General features: G+C 44.7%; 1 long non-coding RNA gene and 1 other non-coding gene across 2 annotated transcripts; both read right to left on the bottom strand.

The window, feature by feature from the left end:
* Nucleotides 1-705: 705 nt before the first annotated feature.
* LOC112271440 lies at nucleotides 706-2,599 on the bottom strand. The gene is made up of 2 exons (XR_002964383.1): nucleotides 1,958-2,599; nucleotides 706-846 (listed from the first exon to the last, which is right to left on the bottom strand). It is a non-coding gene; the product is annotated as an uncharacterized LOC112271440 (long non-coding RNA).
* A 6,282-nt stretch (nucleotides 2,600-8,881) lies between these two features.
* Nucleotides 8,882-9,020, bottom strand: LOC112272085. The gene has a single exon (XR_002965783.1). It is a non-coding gene; the product is annotated as a small nucleolar RNA Z247 (small nucleolar RNA).
* Nucleotides 9,021-17,028: the final 8,008 nt, after the last annotated feature.

The following is a 17,028-nucleotide window of genomic DNA, read 5'->3' as shown; positions in this document are numbered from 1 at the left end:
AGTCCATACAGATCATGTTAATGGGCCTAGCACAACACTTCATTTGGGCCATGGCCTTTTTACAATCGAGAAATCTATTTCTCTGGATCTTTTCGTAATTTTGGGTTTCAACCATTGTTTTCCAATTCCTGCCAAATATTAATTGGGACACGGCCTTTTTACGGTCGAGTAAACTTTGTTTGTTATTAAACATATTAAAATTATTGATTCTTCCGGCAAAAACAACAGCCTGGTACTCTAATGTTTGGGCCTCTCCCGGTCCAGCTTTTAGCCCAATACATGCATTCAACCAATATATACATCCAGTTGATGGCGAAGTATCCGATGAAAACCCTCATTCGGTGCAAACCGTGCAAACTTCATAAAAACCACATTTAAAAGTTTCAAAAAAATTCTACAAAAATACCATATGTTGGGAGTGTGATGTTCTACAAACCTGCAAAATTTCAAGTTCAAAATCAAAATCATTTGGAAGGAATTAAAAAGAGAAACTATTCATGCAATTATTCATGCAGAATTTGTCTTTTTTGCTGCTACCAAACGAAATTGAGTTTGGACTTGAAATTTTACACATATATAAAACATCACATTTCTAACATATGTGATTTATTTGAGAATTTTTTGAATTTTTTTGGATAGAGTTTTCACAGTTTGCACCGTAGAAGTTGTTTTCACCGGATACTTCGCCGAAGTTGATTCAGCCCATCAGACATAGAATTCGAATGGCCTTATTAGCATATCTTGGTAGCAAGACTTGCAAGGATGGCTGCCTAAGACTGACGCTGCGCTTCTTAATGCTCGATCACAACAAAGCATTTTGGCGCCCTCACAAGTACAACATTCCTCCTGCATGATGTTGGCATTAGAGTTAGTTGTATAAATTTATGAAGCATGAAGCTCAGGTGGACTAAGTGTACATGTAAACAAAATCTCATGTATACTTACATGAAATAATAATTGAAAGGCAAACAAACAAAAATTAAAAAAAACAATCAATCCCTCATGTACATAATATTATGTGTGCTTATATAATATGTTATATCGAACTTATCATGTAGAAGTAGAACTGACATCTTTCTAATAGTTCATTGGATGCAAATAATGATATTCTATTATGACAACTCAAGTAAATTAATCTGCCTGCTAAAGACAATATAATGACATAATGACAATGCTATCCAACATTAATGTAGTTTTCAAAATTCTGCCTTGTATCTCCAACAGCAGAGTATTTCTAATATTCACTTCAAAATGGAATTAAATAAGAACTAATATAAGAATAACAGATGGTGGTGCCTACACCCAGGAGTATGCGGAGTACAGAGGATGATGGTGAGTTAGTGCGAAATGTTTCCTGAGAGCATAAACTAAGATTCTCAAGATACACAAAGAAGACCGATGGAATTCAAAACAGCGATTGCTAAAGAACCAGACACCTATGCTAGGATAAAACACACTAGAAAACAACAAATTATTGAATGCACATGTTATTTAAGAGTCCAGCACACAAACTGAAATTGTAGCCAGTACAACTTTTAACACATAAAAAAAAAATGCTCGATCAAGCATCTGTTAAATGCTTCAGGCATAAGGATTCTTCTATAACAATTTGACAATAAAGAAGATAGTTAAGTTACACAGCTTTTAACGCATCAAAAATCAATACAGGTAATCTGTAAAACTGCTTGGCTACTTATTTCTACCATACACTGAGCCAGCTTCAGGCATAACGATTCTTCTATAACAATTTAACAAAAATAAACAAAATCAATAAATTCTCCTCTCAATCTCTAGGCATCTAAACAGTACAAGAAACTACTGTGTGACTACTTAATTCTACCATACACTGAGCCATTTTGGAATGGAAACTTACGATAAACTGAACCCAAGCAGCTGGTTCATCCATAGATTTCAGCTCGTAACATTAAAGCATGGACATGTGTTAATGTATCGTTACCTTCTACTATGAATACTCGGCCGTTCCACCCTGCAGCAACCAGCCAACCACCCATTATCCACATCGTCCTGCAACGTACTTCATTAGGATAAAACACGAAAATCATGGGATGGGATCAGAGGACCATAGCCATGAAATACTGTTGGTAAGAGAAGATGCTGCCGAGGACATGGGAGTGGAGAAAAGATGCAGCCCTATACTCTGCTCTGCTGTCAGACAGGCGGTCCTCAACGGCGAACGACCTGCTGCTCCTTGGAGCTCATGTACCGCTGCGTCTGAGGGGGCGGGCACGGATCCGGCGCGTCGTTAGGGGAGCGGAATGAATCCACGAGAGAGGGAAGGTCGACAAGCTGCAGTGAGGCTGGATCCGGCCGCAGCGAGGCAGGGGATGGCCGGATCGGCAGCGAGGTAAGGGGAGGCCGGATCCGGCGGCAACGAGGCCATGGACGGCAATACAATCTTGCCTCCGCCGCCGGGTGTCTCGTAGTTGCAGGTGGACAAAGAGATGGTTAAGGGAGAGCGCCTGGAGGAGAAACGGAGGTCGGAGGTGATGCTGTTGTTCGGGGAGGAGAAACGACGGTGAGGTTGAATGGAGGAGGGAGGCAGATTGCGGCGGGGAGAGGAGGCTGGAGATGAGAGGGTGTGTCCAAGGGTTAGGGTTAGGACGATGCTTATATAGCTAGGTCCTGCCACCCCGAACGGGCCGGAGGGCAGCCCAACTTGGCGGATTGCTAAACCAGCCCATTTGTAGTTCTGACAAAGTAAAGATAAAATGTACCCGTGGTAGTACAAGACACTAACATTTAGGTTGTCTAATGGCTCGGTCGTAGAGATATGCAATTTAGGTCTTGCGTTTGAGTTCTGCCGCTAGTAAATTTTTCTCTGCATGTCAATAGTTGGTTCTTGACCATGGGTCCCACGTGTCATTGGAACACTAGGCTGGACAAATAAGCATGGATTGACACATAGACGCGACAAGTGGACGAAATTGCTGAGTTGGCTGTCCAGTCATACTAATGCAACATAGTTTATGAGGTTATGACGGTTTAAATTGGTCACAATCAACTAGAAATAAGTAAACCGCGTTGTTGTTTTATGACCATTTTGTGTGATGAAATTATGACCTTTTTGAAGCAAATGGTCATAAATATTTAGGATATGGGGTCTTCCGAACAGTCTATGACCATTTGATGCGGAATGGTCATAAAGTTATGACCATTTCAACAACCGTCACTAAGAAAATGTCATAAATCAACACATTTGTTGTAGTGGGTGCAGCTGCAGCAACCGGTGAAGTGGCAGCTAAAGACGAAGGTGTCGGCGAGTCAGAGGAGCCTGGGGACGTTGGATCCGAAGCAGCAGGCGACGGTGCGGCCGCAAACGGCAACGTGGTCGGGATGCGTGGTGACGGTGGCGATGGATCCGAGTCACCAGACGAGTTATCGTGGGGGCCGTCAGACATGGAATTGCCGCTGCTACCTGCATCAGAGAAGGAACTGCTCGCGGCAGAGTTGTCAGGGTTCAATAGGAGAAGCTCATAACGCCTTTGATCGTCCTGTAAACCCGGCTCATAGGTTGGGAATGTGGTGCGGCTAGAGTTAGGATTTTGGCTGGGCGAGCTTGTGGAGGCAAATGAGAATACATGCTCGTCGAAGACGACGTCACGAGAGATGTAGATGCGTGCAGTGGAGCGATCCAGGCACTTGTAGCCCTTATGCCGACTGCTATACCCGAGAAAAACATAGAGGGTAGACCAGTAGATAAGCTTGCGATTGTTGTAGGGATGTAGATTTGGCCTGCAGGCGCAGCCGAAGGCACAAATGAAGGAGTAATCTGGGCTGTCGCCAAGGAGGGTGGTGAGTGGAGTCGAATTCTGTAGGCACGAGTAGGCATTCGATTAATCAAATAACAAGCAGTCAAAAATGATTCATCTCAGAATTTCACCGGAAGAGAGGAATGAGCAAGAAGAGCAATGCCAGTTTCCACAATATGCATGTGTTTGCGTTCTGCTATGCCGTTCTGTGCAGACGTATGGGGGTAGGAGACATGGTGGGTGATGCCCGTGTCGTCAAAGTAACGATTGAGGCGATGATACTCTCCTCCCCAGTCTGATTGAACGGCATGAATTTTAGCATTAAGTGTTCGTTCGGCTAATTTGGAAGGAATAAAACATTTGCTCGACTTCAGATTTATGCTTTAGAAGGTAGATCCAAGTGTAACGACTGAAATCATCTAACAAGCTCACATAGTATTTAAAACCACCGACAGAGGTAATTGCCGGTCCCCAAAAATCTGAATGAACTAACTCAAGTGGAGCAGAAGTAACATGATTGGATCTATTAAAAGGAAGCTGATGAACCTTTGCACACTGACAAGCATTGCAAACAGATGGTTCATGGCCAGATGCAGTAACACGAAGATTATTTTGCCGAAGAACAGACTCTACTACGGACGACGAGGATGGCCCAGACGCGTGTGCCAGTGCCCTTTGGTGATGCTGGCAAGACCCTGATGACGTGAAATGCCGAGGTGCTGAAGGGAAGACGCCGGTATGGGGTAGAGGCCACCTCTGCTTTTACCTCGAAGAAGGACCCTCCTCGTTGCCTGATCCTTAAGAAGAAAGGCCAAAAGGTGAAACTCGGCAAAGGCAGTGTTGTCCGTAACAAGTTTGTTTACAGAGAGGAGGTTCTTTTTAATTCTAGGAACATGAAGAACATCTTTCAGGATTATAGGTTTTGTTGAGCCGGGAATTAGGGATCGACCAATATGCGAAACCATTGGCAACTTGGACTTGATCCTTCGCATTGTAGCCCTCATGCACGTGCAATCTATCGAGATTGCTTGTGCGTCACGCCGGTATCCACGTACCAGTTGTTGTCAATGGAGTAGCCCGCGGTTGACACCGATTTTGGCGTCGCACCTAAATTAATATGGTAATTATATTAAAGGGTATTTTATAACGGCTAAATCCTATCATATGCAAAATAAAATATCGACAAATTAATAATTATATGTATCGACCAATCAAATGAGCCAATATAAAACATACATGCCACCCATGGCGGCGGGTCCTAATAGTGACCTAAATCACGCTATAAGGACATCACAAATATTTTTTTTAAGCATTAGACAGTGGGATAAAAATCGATATCCATCTGGCGACTCCACGAGATATTATGTAATACGGTGGCTATACAAAATATACGTATGGTGTTGCACACAAATAGGTGTTAAACATCTCTATGATCGATGATTAAACAAAAAGAAAACAATTGACGGCATGTACAGTAGCCACACAAGCCTTGAACGTGTGCATGCTGCAGTATATGTTAGCTAGCATGACTAAATTAAGATTAATTGATAATCACCCCATGCATGACTAAGCAAGGCCCACGTATGCATACACGTTGCCTAGCTGGTGCTGTTAATGCAATCCAAATCCAAACAGCAATGAGATAAGAAGAAAAGATAAAAGGATAATTAAAAGGAGAGATCCGGCGCATGCGACCAGGTCCATCGATAGGAAACTTGGAGCGTGCTTCAGCCTGCAACGGCCAACGCCCACGATCTCCTGCTGCCCACGCTGCAAGCCTTCAGTTGATTAAGAAAATAAGAGCTCTTTTACGTTATCCGGTAACTAATATGGACCCTCTGTTTCTTTCGATCGGCCGGTTGATTTCAACTGGCACTCCAACGCCATTAGGATGGAGTACCGTGTGAAAAAACTATGGAGTACTTTGAATTTAAGGGTAAAAACGTAATCTCGACGGCAAATAACCAAGATGCTAATGACGTTATCCATACATCCATAGAGTGCGACGCAGGGATTTATGATCCTCATTAATTAGTCACAGAAGGTGACGCCAGCTATCATTATTCCACCTGCACCGAAGGATCAGGTTTCCAACTAGTTAGCGAGGCATCGATTAATGATCGCCTGACCACAGAGTCTGACCAAGCTCCGGGGCATGGCAGGATCACAAAAGCGGGCTGGATCGAGTTCCACGCATCTCGCACAGCGACCTAACCGGCGAGGTGGATGCGCCATGGCGCCATGAGCAAGAGGGGGCGACCAGAGCGGTTGTGCAAGAAATATCAGCAGCGGCGGGGTGAATAAGACAACGCAGATGGGCTCGCGGCGCACGAGCATTCTTCTACCAGACGTACGATTTCATCGGGATTTAGTTGTAAACACAGAAGATAATAACTAAACTACCCTTCAATTCAATGGCCAGATTCAGTGGTACTCCACCCACTCCAAAGGAGTATCAGGATACCGTAAAATCCCACGAAAATAAAAAGAAAGGGATAACTCTTGCCGGCTTCCACGATCGGCAGGACGTGCGCACGTCGCCCTGCTGAAAGCCACCTCGCCAGCTGCCTATAAAAGGGGCAGCAAACAACACATCGAAGGTGGGGAGAAATCCATCGAAGAGCTATGCAAAATGCTGCGCTAGTTCATAACCCGGGAGAAATCGATCATCACAAAGCCAAAACGCTGCCATCGCTGCTGCTCTAGTTCATACGCAAAGGCAGAGGCTACTCGAAAGAAACGAGAGGTTGCTGCAGCTCAGCTCTCTCACGCCCTCAGCCACACCACGCTAGCTAGCTCGGCACGCTTGCTTGCTGGAAGTCCGGCTATATACATCTGAGATAAATCAACGTCTCCAAGAAGTGAGAAGGTAGGAAATCATGCCATCCCTCTGCCCTTAGGCTCGGTCTTTTGGTTCAAGTCAAGGAGCATCCTCATCTCCCCATGTTACGTCTTTCGTTTCGGCCTTTTTGTTCGGATCAAGGAATATATATCTTAATTTCCTCTTCATGATACCATGCCCTTAGGTTCGGCCTTTTGGTTCGGATCAAGAAAATTTGCATAGTCACATGTTTTGCATACCTTTGTTTGGGCCTTCGCGGTTCCGAACAAGGATCATATATTTTGCATACCTTTGTTTGGGCCTTCGCGGTTCCGAACAAGTATCATATATTTGGCATACCTTCGTTCTGGTCTTAGCAGTTTAGAACAAGGATCATATATTTTGCATAGCTTCATTTTGGGCCTTCGCGGTTCAGGACAATGATTATATATTTGCATACCTTCGTTTTGGCCTTCGCGGTTCAGGATAAGGACAAATGTTCAGGGAAACACCTAAAATTAATATGTTAACAAAAATTCTTAATATACACTCTGCGCATGGGTTCTTCACGAATTCCATGATATAAGCGATTAAAAATCTTAAAATTATGATGTTCTGCACATGGTTCTTCGTGAATTCCATGATACGAGCCATTAAAAGCTTGAAATTATAAATCGAAGCTCTGCTCATGTGTTCCTCGCGAATTCCATGATATGAGCCATAAAAAATCCTAACATTATAATTCGACACTCTGCGCATGGGTTCTCAACAAGAATTCCATGATATGAGCCATAAAATTCCTAAAATTATAACTCGATCCTCTGCGCATGGTTTTTTTTTTCAGAATTCCATGATATGAGCAATAAAATGCTAAAATCATAAATCGTGCTCTACACATGGGTTCCCATCAGAATTCCATGATATGAGAAATAAAGTGCTAAAATCGTCAATAACGCTCGCGCATTGTTTCTCGTCAAAATTCCATGATATGATGTGAAAAATGCTAAACTATAAGTAACGCTCTCGAAGAGTAACATGATAAGAATAAATAAAATGCATTACAACATATTTATATCATATAACCTCCTTAAAGAAAGGTTACAACCATGCTAAAACCATATGTTTGCATGCATGTTTCCTAGGAGACACGGTAGGATATATATGATAGATTTAAAATTAAATCACACAGTTGCTTCATATAAATTTATGTATCTGCAAAGAACCAATGTCACAACATAAGCTCATATAGATTAAAATCAAACTATGCACTCTCTTCATGTAGGTGTATGTATCTACAAAACCAATATACAAATGCATGTAGGCAATCAACTTACGTGTCATGATATAATCTCACGGAGTTTAAAATTAAACCATGCACTTCTTTCATGTAGGTGCATGTATCCATAAAATTAAATTATAAACAGGATCATATCCTATATCACTTGCACTAGAAAACATAACATAGTGCACTTCAATATTTCATCCTCGAACTTCATTTAGACTCACCATATACGGTGTCGTCAAAACCCAATATTCCATACATTCCATACATGCATACAAAAATACTATGTACTACAAAAATTAGTACAAATGGATAGTATGACTACTAAATACGTCATATTTGCAAACAAATTGAAATATTATTATGATGCTACTTATATGTTAGCATAAACAAATTTCAAGACTTCCGCGAACACGCCGGCACCGACGACATCGAGGAGGACTTTTGTTTTCATAGTTTTAGATATTCATGTGTTGCTATGTCATGTAATAGATACATTGGAATTTCTTAATCAGGGGTTTTCTCTTCGGAGATGTAATTAACAGAATTTTTATGCAAATGTAAGAGTTCTGGAAATAAAGATCCTGCAATGTTTGGTCCTTTATTTATTTTCCGCATTTGCGCATTTAATTTATACTATCTATCTCTATGACGTGGACGCGTAATATATTTCCTCGCCCCATTTTCCCGTCATCACCCGCATGACCGGCTGAGTTGTCGGAGCGATCCTGATGTTCCTCGGGCTGGAAGGAGTGGTTGAAGCGTTGTCAGCATCGCAGCGCGTCATGACCAAACTTTCCGCACACTTGGCACTGCACCCTGCCCCCGCCGTTGTTGTTGTTGCGGCCGTTGTTGTTGTTGCGGGTGTCGGTGCGAGTGTTGTCGTTGTGGCCGTCATTGCACTGAGTGTTGGAGTTGTTACGTCCGCCATTGCGGTTTGAGTTCCCGCGCGTGACGTGTTGGCGGACGAGTGGATCTCCTGCTGGGCGTTGTTGTCGGCGAGCCGCTGCTCGAAGGTGAGGAGGTGAGCATACAGCGTGTCCGAGCTCGCCTCGTCAACTCCGGTGGTGATGGAGGCAACGAGTGGATCGTATTCCGATCCAAGTCCTCCAAGGACGTAGCTGACGAAATCTTCTTCGTCGAGGGGCTTCCCAATGGTCGCCATGGTGTCGGCGAGACTCTTCATCTTGTTGAAGTAATATGTGGCCGACATGTCCTTCTTCAGGTTCGACAGTTGGCGTCGAATCTGCATCTTTCTCGCCTTGCTTGTGGACGAGAACATCGCCTTTAGTGCTGCCCACACTTTGGCGGCGGTGGTGTGGCGCATCACCTGACCGAGTACTTCCTCGGTCATGGATCCCCGCAAGGCGCCGAGAACCAACTTGTCCTGCTGGTACCAGGCAAGGTAGGCAGGATTGGCACCCATGACGATGGTCTTGGAAGGTGCAGCAATTGTGCCATTGACATGTCCATACAACTGGTGGACATACAGGGCCGGCTCGACCTGAGCCTTCCAGAGGAGATAATGCGGAGTTGAGCCGAATCGTGATGAAGCTGCTCAATGGCGGAAGCTGTGGCAAGACGGCGGAGGAAGTCGCATTATGAGATCGGGCTCTAATACCAAGTGGAAAACTGAGCAGATAGATTGGTTTGCCATGAGAATTCCCTGGCGGCCGATGCTTCTATTTATAGGGAATTACATGTTAGTTCAGATTACAACAACCTAACAACCCTATCCTATTGCCGGACGATGGGTACTAACAACCACGCCGTCTATACAAGCTAAGCTCAACAACTTATCTACTCGATATCTATCTAGTTGTTTCACAATCTTCACATTACAACATCACACGGGATGATTGTTGATGTGGAAGAGGGAATTTAAAAAAATGCTTTTATTTCTCTTGACTGAGATATGGCCTCTTAGCAAGAAGAATAATTCATTTTTTTCATTAGACTAGATTTCACATTTTCTTCACATTTATTTAAAGAATTTACGCACTTAAACATTAATCGCAAGATATAAGAGAAGGCGGTCATTGTGTCTATGTCTCTGAATCTAGCACATGTGGACTCATTTCTTGAAAAAAGAGAGTATATTTTTGTTTTTTCAATTAGCAAAGAAGTCTAGAAATGGTCCGTGAATTCGAAAGTGTGTACATTTGGTCCCTCGCGATTTTTTTCCCACATTAGATGCTAGGATGACGTCAGGTTTGTTCCTCACAAATGGTCCTAAACTCGCATTACGTCATATGTTTGATCTATCTAGTGTGCATTGTAGTAGGGTTTTTTGTCCATGGTTTGCTATTTTTGCAGTTTACATTCCAATATTCTGTTACATCGAGACAGCCGAACGGGCGAATGCTGTTGTCGACGACCAGCGTGTTGTACTGTTGTTCGGCGGGAAGAAAAAATAAACAAAACAACTGACTTTCTCGTGACATGTATATCATGGATGGATATGCATTGCGATGCAGCTTGTGCAGAATCGATTCAATTTACGTGCAAGACGACGCAACATCACGAATTCACGATGACATTGTTGGTGGTCAACAAAACAAAAGGGTGACATGCTGAAGTTTACCAAAACAAAAGGAGTTGTATGCTGACATGATCGTTTCGAAACGAAGAGTTGACGTTCCCGGACGCGTCCCGCGTGTCCTACGGCCGAAATGCGGCTCCAGGCGTGCACGTCTCTCAATCCTACGGCCAGGATAAGCTGGAGGTCGCCGGGGCGAGGCGACGGGGCGGAGGAGACGGACAGCCGAGCAGGGTGCACGGGCCGTGCTGGAGTCAGTAACCCGGTCCTAGAGTTGTCGGGTGGGCCGCGCGGTGCTTGCTCGGGCCGTGTGTGAGGCTGTGGCTGGTATCTGTAACGGACGGCACGGGCCGGAAGCTTGCTTGCCGGTTGCCGCCGATGGTCAAAAAGACCACAACGTCGCCGATGATACTCTAGTAATTTTTTTCCAGTTTTTCCTTTTAGTTGCTGAGCGTCCGAGCAACAATCTTTTACAGGAGACTACAATGCTATTTCTGATCGTAGCTCTATTTGTTGATTAACCAAACAAATATCTCTTCTTTGAATAGTTTCTCAACTTTTTTTTGGCACGCTTTAAATTTGAAACGCAGATATCTCGTAGTATCAAATACTATCGCAGCCGTCGGTTTTTATTTTCTGAGAAGCAAAGGAGCCCTTGCTGGTTGCTTGGTTTACCCAAATATAAAGGGCAATCTAATCATTTATTCCAAACGTGTTACAATTTAATTAGAACATGTGCAAAGCAATATGTTTAGAAAGGTTTTAAAAAAATTAACCGGTTTTTGTTAATCCTTGGTGCTTACTTATACTAGTCAGATGCCTAACTTGGCACATCTTCTATACAAATAAACACTTATGTTTAAGAAGATGCTTGATTCATCGTAAACACCCATTTAAACACTTGCATTTGCATTGTACTAATCTTGGAGTCCCTTCTAAATTCGTCACGAAAGAGGACACATCTGGGCGACAAGAAAAGTTGGCTGTCAAAATGAAGCATGAAACTTGCAATTCGGTAGTACTCGTACGTACGTAGTCACCGCACCACTCTCAAATTCCAAACCGATCGTGTACGCAAACAATTTTATTTTGAAGTGCGTCGGCAATTGTATAGTACCCAGGCTCGTGTGCCTTTCTTTTTCGGTGTTGATGTCGACTACGAGATTGGCCGTGCCGACATGCATCATTGCCGATGTAGCACGAGTGGCCCAGCCGCAGCCGCAGCCGCCGGTGATATGGTATTTGTTCTTTTTCCTCTGCACTTCGTGTTTGGAGTAGGGGTTTTTCGCTGGGAAGAGAAAATTAGCATATGCCGGTTGTGTAGGCCGAGCACTACTGTAGCAGCCAACGCCAGGACGGGGAGGGCTTGGCGGCGGGTGGCAGGCCTAGCTAGCTAGATCGAAGCCACGCGTCGGTGCAGCGCAGGCACGAGCAAAGCAACCAAACCCGGGCGGCACACGTACTTGTGTGAGTGGAGCATGGCATTCACATGCATGCGAGCCACGTCACACACGCTCGGTGCATCTTTCTGGAATCCGCCGTCGGAGAATCACGACCTACTCCTTGTCGCGTTTTCTGCTATGCGGCTGACGCGCGCGCGCGCTGTGCTACACTAACCCTCGACCTCCAGCTAGCGCGCGCTGGCGTCTCATCTCGCGTATTCGCGGTCGAGGATGCGCAGGGAAAACCGAAGCGTGTCCGGTCGCGTGACGGCGAGCAGACAATATATGCACGGACGGATCGACAATTGCGACCATCGAGGGATCTTTTCGTCGGGTGGTGCTTTGCGCGCGGTTACATTTTTGACGCTTTGGCTGTGACATTTTTTTCTGCCTAAGAAGATTGTCTAAGTTAGATCTTGCGTCACCACTCTGTATATAAGTACGAACCATATGTGCTCGAACGGCTCATCGGTATTCAACGGCAACTCTGCACGTAATATTCGGCGCAAGTTTAACGTTCGCGTCTGTACGCAGTCCACAATTACTAATCGAATTGAATGGTTAAAACTCATGTGCGCGCGAAAACGACGACCTGTCATGCTACATTGGAATCAGAACCGTAAACAAACCCTGCCTACGATCGACACCTTCACTCTCGCGGATGCCCTGAGGTGAAAAGACACCACACGTATCGGCCTAGCTGCGTGTGTGGATGGATGCAGCGTCAAGTGCCCACTAAACAAAAAGCGATCGAGGCCGCTCCTTCCTTTGCCGCCGCACGTTTTTATTATCTCGTTCCTCCTTCTCCGCGGAGGGATAACAGAGCACGACCGCATATATACTCGAGCTTCGAACGCAGGACGTAACTGTCAGCCTTTTTTGTAACGTGACGGTGCACCCGCGCGGGAGGACACGTCGTTTTCGTGACTTCGGTGCGGACGTACGACGGTGCATGGATGACGCGAAGAGAGAGGAGCGTCTGGAGCGAGGCCGGTCGGCTCGATCGTGCCGACGGCAGGACGCGACACGACTCACACGAGGCTCTGGCTCTAGTCTGAGAAAATATAAACGCCACCTCCGCTAGAACAACGCCAAGGAGGCGATGTCGCTAGGAGATACGATACGAGGAAGGAGCCGACTGAAGAGGCAAGTGGACCAATGGGTCCCGTGCAAAACCAGGACCCGAATGAACCAAGTTACAAAGATTTTGGCTTGCAAGGCAGAATCCCGCCTACGATAGGTCGACCCATTAATCCAGTTGCATGCTCGTTGCCGAAGATCCGAGGCTCCTAGGTCGCCCTGTTATGCTATCTCTTAATATCTACTTCCACCGTTCATATTTTCTGTCGTGGTTTTACATAAAATTCTTGTGCCCTATTTACTTCCTCCGATTTGAACTTAAACCATAACACGAATTATAGGACGGAGGAAGTACCATTCATTGTTTTTAGGGCACTTTCAATGCTAGTCTCTTAGCGCGTTATTTTAGCCATTTTACTGACATGGCACCTTATTAATTATGAAGCTGTTTATTTATGCCAGCGGCTGTCTTTTCACGCAAACCAACACAACAAAGCTATTAAATAACTTTTACTTTAGAATCGCATTAAGAGACTAAGAAACGACGTATAAGAGACGATGACTTGGAGCGGAGAGTGAAATAAATTGTGTTTGCGTGGATTTTTCCCGGTGTTCATGGTCTGGACGTAACAGGGAGAGCGGCTGCAGAGAATCCGGCCGTTGCTCGCAGCGATCATGTGCGTCCGCCTCGACACACCGATTCCCGACGCGCCGCACCACGTCAGCGGCGCCGCATGGTAGCGAGCCCGTGACCAGAGTCTGTACGTGGCGACGTTCACGCGCACGCAAAGGAAAGCTGCGGTGACTGGTGAGCCATAGCATCAGTATTTTAGTACTAGCAGATTACGAGACATTAGAGAAAGGAATTGCTGAAAAGAAATACAGTAGACATTAGAGAAAGGAAACTGTCCTGTTTTGTGCTATAGTACTTCGCTGAGAACGGAAAAAGTCTCATCAAGAAAGGAGTTTCCGATGGTCTATTGGAAATTCATTATTTTCTGACTTTTCAGTCAACGGATATATTTTTCCTCATGAGAATGGGACTACAATGTTTCCGATTAATTAAACTTCGACGTGCGATATAGGACAAAATTAACACTAATTTTACTGTTTTGCTGACAAGCAAATGGACAGCAGCTGCTTTCCGACATTAAGACCTTCTAGTCGTTACAAAGTCCAAACTTGCTCTAAGGTGAAGTCCAATGTAAAATCTCGTGCGTGAAGAAGAGGGAAATTTGACGGTCAAAAAGACGGCTATCACGTCAGAATCATGAAACTAACGTCCAGAGAAACGGCAGGAGGCTAACCAAATTGAGATGGAGTGCCCCGGAGTGGTTGTACACGGTATGACGGTAGCATTTAAAGTGTGTCACTATGTCGGCAATTGTTTGATGCCGTTAATTGGATCGAAATGATTATATTTGAGGCTAGTTGACTAGCTTCTTTTATGGGGGTTTTTCAGCCACTTGCGCGATTCTATAATTTTTTTCGAACAGGACATGGTATCATACGTCATTTACTCTCTCCGTTTCTAAATACTTGTTTTAGTTCAAATTTACACTAAAATCACAACAAGTATTTAGGAAAGGAGCGAGTAGTTGTCAGAGTCACACGCTGTCGTTTGGTAAGTTTAATCGCATCGACATGGATGCACTGCTGGCATAAAGAAAAGATTGTGATTCTATTTTCCTCTCTTACTTTTGATGTTGTGTGACACGTGCGCATATATTCGTGTAAGAATAACCAATTGAGCGGACATGACAAACCAAAACTTTACAGGAGTGTGCATACGTTCTAGTGCAAGAACAACCAGTAGAGCAGAACAAAACATTACAGGAGGTAGCGGCATGCAAACCCTAGATGATCGTGGTGAATAATGAATTAATGGTGGAACCAACTGCACAGATAATTATGCTCATGAGTTTATGTCTCAGGTTGCCGGTGGGTAACCGTCACCCATTACCCTACCCTTACCCGTACATTTGGGCCACGTATGGGCAGAACTTTTTTTTACCGTGCGTGAATGGAGGAATGGGTATTATCCATTTGGCTTCGATCGCATGATAGGCCAGAGCATCATCTTCTCCCGATTCTTCTCTTCTCCCGTGCAGCCGCCTCCTCCCTTCTCTAGTTCGGCATGTTGGCAGCAGCCTCGTGGCGCCGCCCTCCTGGACCCCTTGCGTGGCCGTCCCTCCTCACTGCCTCGCGTTGTTGCGCCCCCACTCCGGAGCCTGTCATCCTCTCCGGCGACCCGGCGCAGGACGGCTCAAGGAGGAGATCGAGGGCGCTCCTCCACGTCTCTGCCGCCTAGTGCCGCCCTCTCCTTTCTCGCCGGTACGGGATGGCGTCGGTACGGGCCGCCGTCGCTTGCTCGATTGGAGAATTTTCTCTCTTGATTTGATTTTTTATGGTCTTGATTCCAAATGCTATGCAATAGATATGGGTAAAACAAGCAATGAGCAAATTTTGGGGAGGGTAAGAATGGGGATCTCCTTCTTTGGGCATGGGGAGGGTAAATCACGCGTTGACCCAAACCCTCCCCAACGGCATCGTGAGTTTATGATCCTGGGTCTTGCATCAAGAATCAAGATATGAACCAAATGTACACGACAAAAATAAGTTGTTCCCTATTTCAGATGTTTTGTAATGTTTGTTTTATTTGCGTTATTGAGCACACACTATATATCCTGTAATATTTTGGACGTGTGCATTTTGGTGGTAGAGACTAAAAACATTGCTTCTCAATTATTAAAATGATATTCATACTAATATATAGTAATTCTAGATATGAACATATCCCTGTAATATTGATCAGATTACACCGGTTATTAATTTTTATGGGTGTGTGGCGTATTGTCCCTATCAAATCCCATGAGTTCATTCATATTTGGACGATGATAAGCCGTCAACCTCTACACCCTCGTCCAAGGTTATCAAGAGCCACACCACTTACACCATGCCACTATGCAAGCTGACCTCACCTCGATGATCTCTACATGGTGTGTGCATACCTAAATAACATGCCATTGGTGCACGAGTTGAAGGAAAAGAAAACGAGAAACAAGAGAGTGACGTTTATTTAATCTACTCAGTGAAAACCAATTAACTGCGAAACATGTTTAATCCATATAAAAAGGTTAAAGGCAACTTTAAGGGATCCAAATGATCAAAGCATGCATTTTCACACCGTTATTTTAAGGGATGACCAAATCTATCGGTTATATAATCAATTCTCTTAACACAATCAATTTCTTAACAATAATAGCACTGGTACATTATGCCCCCGTCCAAAACTAGACTCCACAAAGACACCTTAACACAACTAATTCTACGTGCGCAATCAAAATCAATCTAAGTCTAAATCTAAATCTAGTTGAGATTAATGTAATCTTAGAAATTTAACATCACGCGACATCATATTTGTTAGATTGTTTTATGAGAAAATTACGCAAAACCACCACATTTGGAACAACATTTTAGAAAAACCGGTTTTTTTTTTCAAATCACCACCACTTTTGTGGACCGTTGTACTCTCGCGCACTAATTGGCGACTTGACCGCGTTTTGATTGAAAACCTGACAGGGGTCCCACCCGTCGGTGCCACCGTGGCGGCATGCTGGACAAGTGGTGCCACTGTGTTCGAACCGAGTAAATTGCGCAGAACCACCACATTGAAGACACTTGTTGCGAAAACCGTCATTTTTTGCTAATTTTTGCGCAGAACCACCGTGTTTCAGACAAGTTTTTGCACATAGCATTGATTATGTCGTTTGGGCGCACAAGCTCATTTTTGACACCTCGAGCCCATATGTCGGTTGACCAACTCAACCTAGTGTTAGCTCCATCCGGTAGCACCGCTTGGAGTCGTTGCAACGTGAGGACGGCCTTCTCGCGGCCGACGACGGCAGACCCCGCCATCCTGATGAGCGGCGGCTGCGCGCCCTCCGCGACCTTCAACCTGTTGACAAATTGCTCAAACTACACAGTCGATGTGCCACTACTTGCTTCCCCAACCAACAACAACACAACATTGAATATTTGGAGCGTCCCGTCCACTTTGAATTGCTGAAAAAGACACCCACAAGATGTTCGAC

The sequence above is a fragment of the Brachypodium distachyon genome, chromosome 3 (assembly GCF_000005505.3).
Source record: "Brachypodium distachyon strain Bd21 chromosome 3, Brachypodium_distachyon_v3.0, whole genome shotgun sequence".
In the NCBI taxonomy this organism is placed as follows: domain Eukaryota; kingdom Viridiplantae; phylum Streptophyta; class Magnoliopsida; order Poales; family Poaceae; genus Brachypodium; species Brachypodium distachyon.
This window is presented reverse-complemented; position numbering and strand designations above follow the sequence as displayed.